The sequence below is a fragment of the Aplysia californica genome, unplaced genomic scaffold (genome assembly GCF_000002075.1).
Source record: "Aplysia californica isolate F4 #8 unplaced genomic scaffold, AplCal3.0 scaffold00286, whole genome shotgun sequence".
In the NCBI taxonomy this organism is placed as follows: Eukaryota; Metazoa; Mollusca; class Gastropoda; order Aplysiida; family Aplysiidae; genus Aplysia; species Aplysia californica.
Window position 1 is genome coordinate 390,372 of NW_004797556.1, and position 15,391 is coordinate 405,762.

The following is a 15,391-nucleotide window of genomic DNA, read 5'->3' on the forward strand; positions in this document are numbered from 1 at the left end:
TTCTCTCTATATATCTTACTTTTCCTCTCTCTCTCTCTCTCTTTCTTTTTCTCTCTCTCTCTCTTTTCTTTTACTTTCTCTCTCTCCATCTTGCTTCTCCAGGCCAACCCCACTATCTTTGTCCCTCGTTTTTTTGCACAAATCCCCTCCCATACCGTAAGCCCACTCCCCAGCCTTACTTTCCTTTGTGAAGAGGGAGAGGGAAGGGTCCATTTGTAGTAGCCTGAGGTCCTTGGCCCTTGACCAAACCAGAACTCCCCCAAAGCCTACAAACTACAAAGATCTTACGAAATGTCATTGGCTGAGACTCCAGGAGGCCTAGGCCTATTGCTCCAATCGATGCTAACATTGCAAAATCTTCGGTCAAAGAGGTCAAATGAAACGTTCGTTCTGCATTTGCCATATTGGCATTGGTTAAAAACTTAAAATTCTTGTTTTGTAATTCTTGGACATCACATGGTTAATCTATTAAAAATATTATAGCTTTGATTTTTATACTCCATTGAGAATAAGATCCATTCAGAAGTTGCATGCCTTTGAATTTTTATATAACTGATGAAATAGGGAGTTTTGTCTTCGAATAAACTTTAAATTGCCCCATCCTGCAGTGTATCCGGCAACCTTGATTGGCAAAACTGAAAACATTAGGGATTTCTCTACCAAAGACTGACATTGCGATATAAATGAGGAGGTTTTGTTGTATTTAGGACGGATAAAGGCCTGGTTTTTTCTTATTTGTTTTATTGCTTTTATTCTGAGCGGACAATACACCCTGTGAGACTCTTAAGATCAAGAATTTAGGAGGCCAAATTTATTTCTAGTCACGTCCTCTGGGTGTGTCTTGCTACTTGCTTGCTGTCTGGGCCAACAAGGTCTTCTCTTCCAACACCAAGACAGTCTAAGATCTACTCTAAATCTAGAATCCTAAGTGAATCTAGAGTCTAGCTTGCCTTGATCTAATCTTAGTTTTACTATTTTATAAGAAGACTGTGTGTTTCCTTTTCTTGAGATCGAGATTTTTGTACGCATAAAAGTTTCTTACAAGACCCGTGTATCGGTCTTCATTGCCGTCATTGGTGATCGCTGTGGCTGTGGACCTCGAATTAGGTGCGGAACAGTTCAACAGGAACAGAATTCAAGCGTTCGAACAAGGGATTTGAACAAGAAGCGAGAACACCGACAGCGGCGACAGTGAGACACACACACAGTGTTAGTGTTAGATCTACGCACACAGTGAGTAGACAGAGGTTTTAGTTATTTAGCAGATCTAGATCTAGATATATAGATCTAGATATCTAGAACGAAGTGGCTAGCCGTACTTACAACTACGGCTAGACTGAGACTGAGAGTCTAGCCGTACTTAAAGAAAGTACGGCTAGACTGCCAGTCTAGCCGTACTTAGATCTAGATCTAGGTTTGGCCCAATCGACTCTAGCCTGTTAAGTACACAGGTCTCATTAGATCTAGATTTAGATCTAGATCTAGTAATTATTCAGGTTCAAATACATGCAAGTCAGTAAGGCACCTTTTGGTTTTGTCTGAAATACAAATACTTTAGGCATTGCAAACTAAAAATTTCATTTACAATTCAGCCATCAATATATTAAGGCCACCTCTATTCTCACCCGGGTGCAGGCGGGTCTTGGGGCTATTCTCACCCGGTGCGTGTGTCAACAAATTTTGCGTTCACCCTAAACCACAGAATTCTACACTGTGATAAGAGAAAAATTGTAGAATTCTGTGCTGTGAACAAACGTTCCATTACAACTGTACTTGTAGCCTACTAAAAGCGTACAATTTTGTCTGTGGGCAGGGGAGAGAGAGAGAGTGAGAGAGAGAACAATACAAAATGGCGACCCGCGTAGTTCGGCTCGATTCGAAAAGTTAAATAGCCGTAGCATCTTTGTAGACAACCAAATTAATTTACTTTTGTGTTTTAACATCATTTTTTAACTTTGTTTTGGTCAATTTGATCGTCCACACCGATAGACAGTATTCAGAAAGAGACAGAGAGAGAGAGAAGAGGGGAGGAGTAGATCTTGCGAGAACTTCCGGGCGGGTGAGAATAGCCACTTTCATATATTAAGTACGGCTAGCCTGACAGTCTAGCCGTCCTTAAGTACGGCTAGCCTGGATGTCTACCCGTACTTAAGTACGGCTAGACTGCCAGTCTAGCCGTACTTATCTTAGGCCCTATTTACATTAGAAAACAGGAGGTTTAAAATACATGCACTGTCATTATTAAGGCCCCTGGTTTCGTCTCAAATACAAATACTTTAGGTACTGCACACTAAAATGTATATTTACATTTCAGTAGGCCTATTTTTTGTAAATAGGTCAGTCTAGCCATCATATTAAGAATAAGTACGGCTAGACTGCCAGTCTAGCCGTCATTAAGTACGGCTAGCCTCTTCCTATCTAGAACTCTAGACTAGATCTAGAATCTAGATCTAGATCTAGAGTACAGTTGCCCCTTACCAGCCGCCTAACGCGCGATAGTGCCTCCCCCCGACACGCACACAGCCACACGTGTGCAGGCTGCCCATCCGGCCCCGACACACGCTAATGAGCCATCTCTAATTGCTTCTGATGACCTCTTGACAAATAAACATTTATTAAAAACGCTATAACTTTTCAGGCCGGCCTCAAATTCATCATAGATAAAAACTCGGCTCCTGCTCAAAACGCCATTTTGCCCGAAGCGATCCCGGTCTCTACCCAGCCTGAGGCAGGAAAGGAAGCCGGAGTCAAGAGTCACAGGAAGTCGGAAGTCGAAAGTGATGTCATGCTGGACAAGAATCAGAGTCCGAATAACATTTTTTAAGTACGGCTAGACTTCTGGTTCAAAGGCCCAGCCGGTGGGATCAAGGATCGTTTGTTCGATCGACAAGCAGTGGTCAAAACTTCACACCTCTCAACTGCTATCCTGTCTGATAGTGACATGCGTCAGTCTTACTTTTCCAATTACCACCAGTTCTTGCCTTTCATTTATTAAAAACGCTATAACTTTTCAGGTCGGCCTCAAATTCATCATAGATTAAAACTCGGCTCCTGCTCAAAACGCCATTTTGCCCGAAGCGATCCCGGTCTCTACCCAGCCTGAGGCAGGAAAGGAAGCCGGAGTCAAGAGTCACAGGAAGTCGGAAGTCGAAAGTGATGTCATGCTGGACAAGAATCAGAGTCCGAATAACATTTTTTAAGTACGGCTAGACTTCTGGTTCAAAGGCCCAGCCGGTGGGATCAAGGATCGTTTGTTCGATCGACAAGCAGTGGTCAAAACTTCACACCTCTCAACTGCTATCCTGTCTGATAGTGACATGCGTCAGTCTTACTTTTCCAATTACCACCAGTTCTTGCCTTTCATTTATTAAAAACGCTATAACTTTTCAGGTCGGCCTCAAATTCATCATAGATTAAAACTCGGCTCCTGCTCAAAACGCCATTTTGCCCGAAGCGATCCCGGTCTCTACCCAGCCTGAGGCAGGAAAGGAAGCCGGAGTCAAGAGTCACAGGAAGTCGGAAGTCGAAAGTGATGTCATGCTGGACAAGAATCAGAGTCCGAATAACATTTTTTCATATTCGGACTTGAGTCCGAATAGTCACTTCCACTTAAGTACGGCTAGCACTGTTTGACCTATTAAAAAACAGAAACGTTTGAACTTCTATTTTGCTTCCACCCTAAGCCCCACCCACCAATGCCACCCCTCACTGCCATCATTGTAACAACGATTCAAGGAACTCCTAAATTCTCGGCTGGCCGTACGATCAGGGCGGCAGGTATTGGTCAATCTAATTTCACACCTCTGGCTTCTGGCTACCAAGGAAATTTCCACGGTGGCTGGCTACTCGAGCACTCTCACGGGCAGTCGTGAGATTTCACACCCACACTACACTGACCATCTGCATCGTTCAGGGCTCACATGATGGGGTAATAGGGTAACATCTACCCCCAAATTGTAGCGTTAAGTTTAGAGCTGACAGAACCAAACTTGCGAGTTTTGTTTCAAATCAGGGCTGAGAAGGCGAAGCATTTTCCATCTTAGACAGGTGAAACCCTTGGAAGGGAGCGAATTTTTCTTTCCGATTCGGCGTTGGACAGGTTTCCGTTTTATACAGGTAATTAAAGAGGAATATATATCAAGGGGGGAACGGGGAGATTCCGTTTTACACAGGTTTCCGTTAGGGCAGGTTCGACTGTACAGTATTTTTTGCGAAGTTGCAGATGACGTAGCCTCTAAAACTTTATTTAATTGAAACAGTTATAACAGTTGAGATCTAGAATCTAGATCTATAGTCGACAGTACAGACCCGGTAACTGGGAACAAAGTCAGATCCTGTAGGGGAAATCTTTTGTGATTTCGGAAAGTTTCAGTGCTCAGACCCGGTACAGGAAATCTTTTGTGATTTCGGGAAGTGACAATGTGTGTGTATGTGTGTGATTTCGGAAAGTTTCAGTACTCCGATTCAGTACAGAAAATCATTTGTGATTTCGGGAAGTGACAATGTGTGCGTGTCACAGTGTGCATGTGTTGTTGTGTGCGTGTGTGTGTGAGAGAGAAAAAGAGAGAGGAGGGGGTAGAGAACAGGGGAAAATGCTAGATCACATGCCCCAGTTGACAGGAGGGAAAAAGAGAATGAAGTGGCTATTTGACTCGAGTTCGAACAGCCGCTGGAGGCTATTCGGACTCAAGTTTCTGTACCCGTGCGCAATCACCGGTTCTACCGTTAGCGAGGTCTGTACTCAAGACATAAAATTGATAATCAGTCTTTATTTTAAGACAGCCCACCTCCCCTTTCTCTCTCTCTCTCTCTCACTCTCACTCTCCATCTCTCTCTCTCTCTCTTTCTCTCTCTCTTTCTCTCTCTCTTTCTCTCTCTCTTTCTCTCTTTGAGACTCTTACTTTTCTGTTTTCTTTCTCCATGCTTACTTCACCAGGCCTGCCCCACCCCCTTGACCCCTTTTGTTTTTTTATCTCTGTATTCCCTCCCATACCGTTGCCCACTGCCCGGCCCTGCTATTATAATTTAATTATTCTTTGTAAAGAAAAGACCACAGTTCGCACTGGTTCACCACGGTCGGCGTCCATTTGTTGTAAGATCCTTGGCCAGATTGTAGAAACCGAGGAAGGCCAAGGTCGAATTGCTTGTCTGCTTCACATCCGGTACTTCTAGTGATTGTGCACGCTGATTGGAGTCTGAATAGCCACGGAAGGCTAACCTTCGGACTCGAATTCAGACTTGAGAGTCCGAATATCCTCCCGCGGCTGTTCGGACTTCTTGAGTTTGAATAGCCACGGCCCAGAGAGAAAGATAGAGTGAGAAAGTAGGAAGGGGAGAAAGAAAGTCAGGGACAAACGAAGAGAAAGAGAATGCGAGTGGTAGTGGTACACAGAGGAGAGAGAGAGAAAGCAATTTGCTTTTTGATTCTTTTTACTTATATATATATATACACACGTTGTATGTATCTTTGACATAATATTGAAAGAAAAATGTTGAGTACGCATAACGTACTTAATAACGGCTAGATGGCTAGGCTAGCCGTACTTAATCAAACAACGATGGCTGGACTGACAAACAGCAAAAAATAGGCCTACTGAATTGTATTGTGAATACATTTATAGTTCGCAGTACCTAAAGTATATATTTAGTATTTGAGACGAAACCAAAAGGTGCGTTACTCACAGTCCATGTATTTTAAACCTGAATAATTACTCAGAAGACCTGTGTACTCCACAGATTTTGGTTAATAGGGCCTTTACTTAAGTATGGCTAGCCCTTGTACTGGACTGCTAGACTGGCAGGCTAGCTGTACTTTATAATGATGGCTACATTTTTATTTACATTTTAGTTTGCAATGCCTAAAGTATTTTTGTATTTCAGACGAAACCAAAAGTAAAAGTTGCCTTACCGACATGCAGGGTTGGTGATTTAATTTATTTTAAAAATAATAAAAATGTAAAAAAATCGATTTTTAAAATTTAAATCAGATTTTTTAAAATTATAATTTATTTTTTTTAAATGGGGTAATTATGCATAAAGATAAACTTGCATTTTTATTACAGTGTGTGTCTGCACGCTTTTGTGTTTGTCTAAAAAGAAAAAGTAAAGGCTAATTTCAATTATGAAAAAAAAGTAAATTGAATATTGTATTATTTTACAGTGACAGGGGGGAAAGCAGACTTTTAAGCATGATTATATTAGTCTTTTAAACCATATATATCTGTTTTATAAAACCAAGGAAAGGAATTCTGAATGTATAGAAAGATGTAAAAACAGAATACATTTTTAAAAAGTGATTTAAATCACTGAGTTTTATTTTTAAAATCAAGTTTGATTAATTTTTAAAAAATCAACCCAGCTCTGATTTCAATTATGGAAAAAAAAGTAAATTGAGTACTGTATTATTTTACAGTGAAGGGGGGGGGGGGAGCAGACTTTTAAGCATGATTATATTTAGTCTACTAAACCTTATATCTGTTTATGAAACCAAGGAAAGGAATTTTGAATGTTGAAATATATGTAAAAACTGAATAAAAATAATTTTTTTAAAAAGTGATTTAAATCACTGATTTTTATTTTAAAAATCAAGTTGATTTAAGTAAAAAAAATCAACTGATATAAGTCGACCTGATTTAAATCAACCCAACCCTGCTGACATAATTACATCATGTACTGGCTATCACTAGTCTTGTCATCTCCGCATTATTTGATCCAATGAGACCTGTGTGCTCAGCAGGTTTCGGTCAATAGGGCATTTAGTACCTAGGCCTCCCGAAATCAGTCAATAGGGCCTGACCTAAATACGGCTAGACTGGCAGGTTAGCCACTTTGTTCGTAGTAATTATTAAGGTTTAAATACATGCATGTCAGTAACGCACCTTTTGGTTTAGTTTCAAATACAATATATGTTGGCGTAGATCTACTGTACACTAAAATTTTGCAATTCAGTTGGGTTGTTGTTGTTTTTTTGGGTCAGTCTAGCCATCAGTATAATGTACAACTACCTTGCCGGTCTAGCCGTCCTTAAGTACGGCTAGTATAGCCGCCTAACTGTCATTAAGTACGGCTAGCCTGCTGGTCTAGATCTAGCCGTCCTTACCTTAATTTAGTACGGCGAGCCTAGCGGTCGTTAAAAGTGCGGCTAGCCTCTTCATTACCGAAAACTCTCGGAAGTACCCTGGCCTCTGTGTGGCTCGGGCGGTAATAGATTTCACCCTTGGGTACTGTTATAATTTGTCATTTTTATGCTAAGCTTTTTTTGTACACGTATGTCACGTGTTTTGAAAGGAGCTTTTTTATTGTTTTGAAACTGAAAGGTACATGAAAGCAAAACTGTTCCACGCCTTTTTTTTTTTTTGATTTCAAAGTTTAGCCTCTATAAAAGTGAAAAGAAAATTTGATATATATTTATATTATATTCATCGCTCGACGCTTTGCATTAATTGGCTCTTGACGCTGTGGACGATCCATCATAATTTATTCACCTGTCATTATTGTTTGTTTCCTATGAATGAACCAATCTTGTTTACTTACACCCAAGTCGGAAACAACTAAAGTTTTCCGCTGCGGTTTACTTAGGGAAGCTTGTGAACCTCCATAAAATAAATAAATTAGCCTTGCCCACAGCTGACGATACACAAATCATGCGCGAGATGAGCAGTCGCTCTGTTTACCCAGTTGGCAACGAAATACACATAAACTTGAACTTGGCTTACGACAGAAGTGTAGCTTGTTCACAGATTGGTCAGAGACGGTTAATTAAATATAAGAACGTAAAGGTGGTGACCCATTTTTTTTCGTGGCACTCGGCCTTCCATGTTTAACAGATTTTGTTTTGTTTTTTACCCTTGCACTGTCACTACCTTCCTCATCTGATAATACACCTTGCAGAATTTTTAATTCGACATTCGCAGCAGCCACAGATTCTCCGTGTGTGGTTGGCGGGTGCTCTGGTGTGGTTCGCTTCTTTTTTTTCCTATCAAATGTCTATCGTCCTTATCTCCCCTCCTTTTTTTTATGTTTGTTACTCTCTTGTAACACCTTATCCTCTTGCGCTCATATGACCTTATGCAGTTGCGAGCGCCGTAAAACCTCTACTGAAACGAATAACGAACGTCTATCGTCCTTATGTCCCCTTCTTTTTAATGTTTGTTACTCTTTTGTAACACCTCTAATCTTATGGCGTTCATATCACCTTATGCAGTTGCGAGCGCCGTAAAATATACTAAAACTAAACAGATCCTCCCTTTCCAACCTCCTTCCTTCCGAAAGAAAAAAAAAGCCCTTTTTAATGGCCTTTCAACAGTCCTACGAAGCCTGTGGCTGCTTCCGACTGGGACCTTGGAAGGGAACAGTTTGTTTTCTTCATTTTGATCAGTGCTGCCTCAGATGACCACTTCTCGACAGCAAGGGGGCTATCTCAGACAGGTTCAACTGTGCTCAAAATACGTTTAATAAAAAATAAGATTGTATGGCATGTTATGGTGAGCTAGATGTCCAAAAATTTGTGGGGGGGGGTTTCAGTGTGAAGAGAATGTGTGTTTCTCAAGCTTCAGAGATTGAAGGGAAATTTTACATGGGCTTGCTGTCAACAAGAAAGTTTTGGGAACATTTTGAGTCAGGCTGTTGGTTTGTCCACTTTAGTTTCCATGTTGAATTCATGAAAAGGACCAAGTGAACAGTTTATGTTGCACAGTCATGCGCAAAATGATTACATTTAAAAAAGAACGAGAAAGGATTGAAATGGTACTGCAAAGAAGAACTTTTAGGGAGGTGGCAGACTTTTAGTGTTTAGTGGAAGTGAAATTCAAAGGTCAGAACTGATTTATTTGTATCATCTAGCTGTTTTCCATTCTTCGGTGGACCAAAGGGTAGATTTTGGTTAGGACTGCTAATTTCTATTATAGAGATAACCACTGGGGAGCCTTTCAGATCAGTCGGGGAGAATTGTTAAAGAACGTGCGAAGCCTTTATCTATCGTTGTCCTTCTTGGTGAGGGAGTAGCGCCCCCCCAAAAAAAAAAAAAAAAAAAAAATTATAAAAAAAATCTGTCTGGCCACCTGCGTACCATCGGCTCTAACTCTAACAGCAATTATAGGAAACCTTGGCTGATGGAAGTATCGAGACCGATCAATACCAGGGGAGACTGTACACGAAAGGACGACTTGATGTACAGGAATAGCATGCATGGAAGAGAATGGAGAGGGGGTGTGGGTGACTCAGGGTGACTTCGTTGGTTTATTGAATGGTTGGCACAGTCGGTGCTAAAAGTAGGCCCACTGAAGTCTCTCCAGTGGGTGGTTGGAGGGTGCTCTGATGTGGTTTGCTACTTCTTTCCTGTCAAAAATATGTCGTCCTTACATCTCTCCTTTTTTCTGGGGGGGGGGGGGGTTTGTTACTTGTAACACGCATTTTACTGTGGGTTTTTAAAAACTTGACTGATGCTTAATGTAAATATTGGGCACTTATGACATATTGGGTTGCAAGTGCCGTAAAACTCTTTATAAACCAGAAAAAAACCCAAACAAACACCCCCCCCCCAAAAAAAAAAAAAACAGCCCCGAAGTCTGCTTCACCATAGCCGTCGTCGCAACCGAAACCGCCATCCCCAGCAGCAAGCTATAATTTTTGTAGAGACCATCGCCATCTGTGGTTACTCGCCAGGCGTACCGTAGGCTATCTTTTCTTTGTTCCCAGCAGTTTTAGCCCTTTATCTTTGTCTCTGTCAATTGTGTATCAAGGGGAGCACAGACTTTCTTTTTTTCTTCAGTTGTTGTATTGCTCCTGTTGAAACTGTTCCTCTTATTATTAGTCGATTCTTTTTGTGACAGTGTGAATGTAATAAACATTTCCTCGTTTTCTTTCTATGGTTTGTAACATTGATTACAATGCATTTTAATTGGCCTTTCGACGAGCTGGTCTTTGTTGGTGGATATGAATTGAAGTGGTCATTGAAACAACTCTCGTCACTTGAGACAGGGATGTTCCCGTCATTATAGTGCATAATCATGAACTTTTCTCCCCTCCCCAACTTTTCCCCCAAAACCTGAAGAAAATAAATATATAAATAAATAAATGAATGAATAAACAAATAAATATATAAATAAATAAACAGACCGTACAAACAACTAAAACATACGCAAAACATTAACAACGGAAAATAACGCACACACAAAAAAACCAACAAACTTAATTTTTTTTTCTACTCGTTACATTCTCTCCTTGACTCTCCCTAGCCCTTGTTAGCATAACTGAGCAGTGGACGAAGAATAGGGTTCACAGAACACCAGAATTCTGTCTCATTCATGGAATTTACCATTTTAGGTTATTGGATTTGAAAGCCACCCTGTCCAACGCACTTTAAAATCAACAAAAAACATACGTTTGACATACTATAATGCACTGCCCGTTACAGACCTGCCATTCATCTCGATTTAATCGGGATATCCCGATTTTTTGCCCCAAATCTCAAGCATCCCGATTTTCCCGATTTCGATCGCCAGTATCCTGATTTTTTGTCGTTGCGTCAGTTGCGTCCGATTCTTAGAAAACATTATAAAAAGTTGTGAAATTTCTTTTGCTTGGAAGCTCCGATTAGATCTTTTATCGGCAAGATGCCGAATCTAGTAGATGATTCACACACGTTATTTCAACTAAAACCGACGTAGTATCGATTTTGAATTCCGACATGGATACGCTCAAGGCTCAAGATGTACTTTCGCTTTTATAACCCAGAATTCTGCAACTGTGTCCTGATTTAACTGTAACAATTATACCTTGGGCCTAAGAATAATCTATTCGTTGTTCTGCCGTTGGTTTAAAAGCAAGCTTCGTCTTGAGTTCTGATAAGTCGGGCCCATCCTCAAGACCTGTCACTGTCAGTGGAACTTTCAAACGCTCATTAGCATCACGTGACATGACCTCGTACGTGTGAGTAGCACGTGTGTCGGGGACCGTCGGCTGTCGGGGTCAGCAAAGTTCATTCACACCAGTCGCATTGGCCGAAGTGTTTTCGAGACTTAACCAGTGTGGACGACTTGGGGGAGGGGATGGGGGTATTGTTTTGACACTTGGGCTTTAAGTGCAGGCCGTTGTACATGTAGAATCTACTAATTGAGGATAAAGGAATAAGAAAAAAGAAATAAATGAACAACCTGGGCGCGATCTTTTTTTTCGGGGAGGGGGGTGCCTTGAGGGTATATGCGGTGGAAGTCAAACGTAGTTACTGTATGAAAACGCGGGCTTTTTGCAATGGTGATTAGAGTTATGTGTCAGCTTTTTTCAAGACTACGAGAGTTTCAGCTTTACTGCAACCTGCGCTCCCCCAGTGTATTCCACTCCGACTAGAGCAATGCTGTCTTTCAGTTTTCCCTCTATTTAGTGGCCCAAACGTGAACTTTTTCCTGCGAAAGTTATCTCTTGCATACTTGCCTCTTAAAAGGCAACCAGGAGACCCCCCCCCCCCTTTTCCCCTGTACCCCTTATGACTGATTTACCGTTGATCCCGATTTTTTTCAACAGATCCTGATTTTTTTAAACTCTAAAATCCTGATTTTTAGATTTCATAGAGTGGCAGGTCTGCCGTTCTATGACTCCTCATTGGCCTGCCAACGTATGGAAAATGGTCTTCGACTACCCGAGCCCCATCGCTTCGCCTCTTTCTGTGTACCCTCCTTCCCCTCACTCCAAGATGATTTTTATTGATTAGAAGGTAATTTAGGGGCATGGAATGGCTCGTTTCTCTTTTGCTGACTTGCTCCAGCAAAGAGAGATGTGTGTGTGTGAGAGAGAGAGAGAGAGAATTGTTACGCTCAAGCTGTTGTGTTACATTATGGTCAGACAAGTGCACTTTGCGGAAACGTTTCGTCGAATCCATACGGTAATAATACTTTTGAGGTCAGTCGGGTTTTCCTTCATGGGAGGGCAAAAGCTACCATTTTGGCAAATGGTTTGAAGTTGACCAGTCGGTAACAACTTAGTTTTCAGCTGCGGGTGAGGGAGGCATGTGAACCGCTATAAATCAGCCTTGCCCACTACTACTGACCATACACAAATCATGCACGAGACTAGCAGTCGCTCTGTTGACCCAGTTGGTAACAATAGACACCGATAGCGTTAACTATGTCGCTTGTTCATGGATGGGGGGTGACCCATTTGTCTGTTTTACCATGGCACTCCGTCTTCCTCGTCGAACACATTATTTATTTTTTTGTTTTTAATAACACATCCGGTACTCCAAAATGAGACATGTTTTCAATGCTCTCAACCTAGGCTATCTTATTTAGAAATCTCAACCCATTTGGTTCTGTCGGTCATATCGGGGACGGACGTTAAAATCGGAGGTCTGGCCTCTTTAATAACTTATTAGTGTTCAAAGGAGCGTTAAACCCATACACTTACACTTTTTGGACTTGGGATCATGAAAGGTTGAGACCGCCTGTTTGAGATGACGTTGTCAAAGGACATGTCGTGTAATTATTTATTGGTAACTGGTTGGCTGGCTTTCTGTTTTGGTCAGCTCCGAAGTAGATGATGCATTGCATACACCGTAGTTCAAAATATGAAGCCATCTCGCCCGTAGGGTTTGTGACGGTGAGATTGGCTCGAGAATCGGTTGTGAACTGCTGGTAATCTTGCTTTTATTCTAAGTCTCGTATACAGTGGAGCTCGCGTGAACCGGACTCTACGGGATTGCTGGATTTTCTTCGGTTTAGCAGGATTTTTGGAAGTAACTCAAAGAGGTTGCTCATACAGAAGAAAAACAATCGCGGATTCTACTTTGTTTTCACCGCTGTTTTCGGATCAAAAGTGTTTTGTGGATACACTTCTGTATTTTCATTTGAAATTTCAACCTTGAATATTTTGCAATCTTGCCCCCATGCAAGACCCATACTCCTTTGTTTATAGTTCTGAATTCTTTTCTTTTATAGAATGGACTTTGGATGGTTAGAATTTGTACAGACACACAGCAGTCTATAATATAACTTGTGCTAAAGCATGTGGTTTTGGGACGAATTACGTCCACGTAGAAGCGATTTTTAAAAAAAAATTGATTTCCTCTTTCTGTCCACCAAAACTCAAAACGTCACACTTTGCAATGCTAAAAAGCGGAATAATTGGGAGGATAAATGGGAATAAAAAACAACCGATAACTTTTGAACTGATCTGGGGGGAAAATCCCAGAGATCGTTGTAGAAAGCCGCTATCGCTGAGATTGTTTTCAGCAAAATCATGTATAGATCTATATTTCAATTTTGACTGAGCTGTTTGGTTGAATGGTGTTTTTAAAAGGTTTGACTTCTTTTCATTTTCTGTATTGCTGCTCTTTCTGCGGAGAAAATGGTCGTTAATGTGTATGTTAAAGAAAGACAAAATGTATGTTCCACCACTTCCATCAAATATCGATGACATGAAAGATCGAATAACAGCTAGGTCCTACAATCACCATGGTGGATCGAGACATCTTGAGGCGCGTTTGGGGGGAATTCTCAAATCGGCTTGATGTTGTTGTGCTGCCAGTGGTAGCCACATTTAGCACTTTTAAAACATGAAATAAAATCAAGAAGATATATACGACACATGTGTCCAAACAAGAGTTTTCTATTATTTCTCGTTTTTGAAATATCGCATATTCTTTTTGAATCAACCTGTCTATTGAGTTCAAAAAGTGAATGTAGTCCAGATTTAGTGCTTCGCAGTCGTTTGGATTCTCTTAGAAATGTAATACATGCATGTACAACTAAAAACAATGTTTGTTTTTTCTGCAACGTGTCTCTGGAAGCCTTGTCAATCCCTCAAAACATTAGTGTGGGGGAATAATGGACCTCCTCCTACTGAGTGAAGTGTAGGCTGTTGTGGGAGGTGGGAGGTGGGGATGTGGAGGACTTGTCAGTTTTTTGTCAGCATTGGTATTGATGGATAATACCTCATGTAGAGCGTTACAAACATCAAATTTTAAGGAGGGAGAAAGGGATGGTAGCTCAGCTTCTCCCTGTTAGTTCAACATGTTTGGAAGTGATTGCCTTGTCTTTTTGTGTCATTCATGTTGGCAAAGGATAAGGGACAAAGATCAGATCCATAAACTTTATTGATCCACGAGGGAAATTTTGGGTGGACATAACCAGGATATATATATATATAATATCATTGCAAAAATTCAGCATCAGCATAGAAATTGACTCATTACTTTGATGTTCAATGATGCACATATCCCCCCCCCCCCCCTCTCTCTCTCTATCTCTCTCTCTCTCTCTCTCTCTCTCTCTTTTTCACACACACAAAACGTACCCGCGCACGCACAGACCAACACGTGCGGGCGCACCACACACACTTACGAGCCCCTATCTCTCTCTCTGTCCTTTCTTTACACATCAGACACACACAGACCAGAACATAATCATAAAAAAATAAGATAATTCTATACCCTATTGATAATAATATTTTTTACACGAAGCTGTTTCACTTAAATACTTTCTTATTGAACTTTATAGCATGTGTCAGCGTTAGGCTGAACTTTTTGTCCCTGTGTGTGTGCTTGCGTGTAGTGTGTGTGTGTGTGTGTGTGTGTGTGTGTGTGTGTGTGTGTGTGTGTGTGTGTGTGTGTGTGTGTGTGTGTTGGAGGGGGGGGGGGGGGAGGCAGTGGTCCGTATTTCTTATAGTCCTTCCACTTGATACCGATGCTCTTTCTTGTTACACAGTGCCTCCTTTCCTCGTCATATGAACATTTTGCAGCGTGACTCGTACACGTATAGATATCTATTTTTATGCCATGTGTATGTTATTGATTTCAACAGTGTAACGAAACATTGAGAGCTCATTTTACTTTTAGGTTCCTGCTAAGACAGGGTAAGACATGCTTTCTAAGAGTGGTCCTTCGTTTATATTGGCTTTCCGTTGTCTGCCCCTGTGGCTTTTGAGGATGAGATATCATTGACTGGCCCAGAACTGTGATGTCTGGTGAGGGTGATATTCTCTGGTGTAGGGATCAATATCTTGAACTTCCTGCGGATGGGGCTGGGAGGCATCCCGACTAACGGAGCGGAGGTGTGAAGGTCATTAGTACGGTGCCCAGACATCGCCTGTAATTAAATGAACGTAATGGTGATCCTCCCCCCTCCAAGCACCTTTGTTCTCTCCTCCTCGTCTCTCTCTTTCTCTCTCTCTCTCTCTCTCTCTCTCTCTCTCTCTCTCTCTCTCTCTCTCTTTCTCTTTCTCTCTCTCTCTCTCTCCACCGGCTTGACAAAATATGGAAGGGGATGGGATGGGTGGTATTCCGAAGTGTCGATTGATTTGCAATCGAAAAAAGGGTGCGGTCAGCCCCCTGTTGTAGTGTTCGTGTGTGGCGGTAAATTCTTCATGAACGTTTTAGGGCCTCTGCTGATGAACTGCTCTT

The 15,391-nt window shown here is 41.5% G+C and overlaps 1 protein-coding gene across 3 annotated transcripts in view; it reads left to right on the forward strand.

Moving 5' to 3' along the window:
* The first annotated feature begins 601 nt into the window (after nt 1-601).
* The window catches only part of LOC101861516 (protein NDRG3), a 46,996-nt gene continuing 32,206 nt past the window's right edge, over nt 602-15,391 (forward strand). For all 3 annotated transcript variants that reach the window (XM_005101511.3, XM_005101512.3, XM_005101513.3), the window contains exon 1: nt 602-1,233. The gene's annotated coding sequence lies outside the window, so the exon portion shown is untranslated. The remainder of the gene's footprint in view (nt 1,234-15,391) is intronic.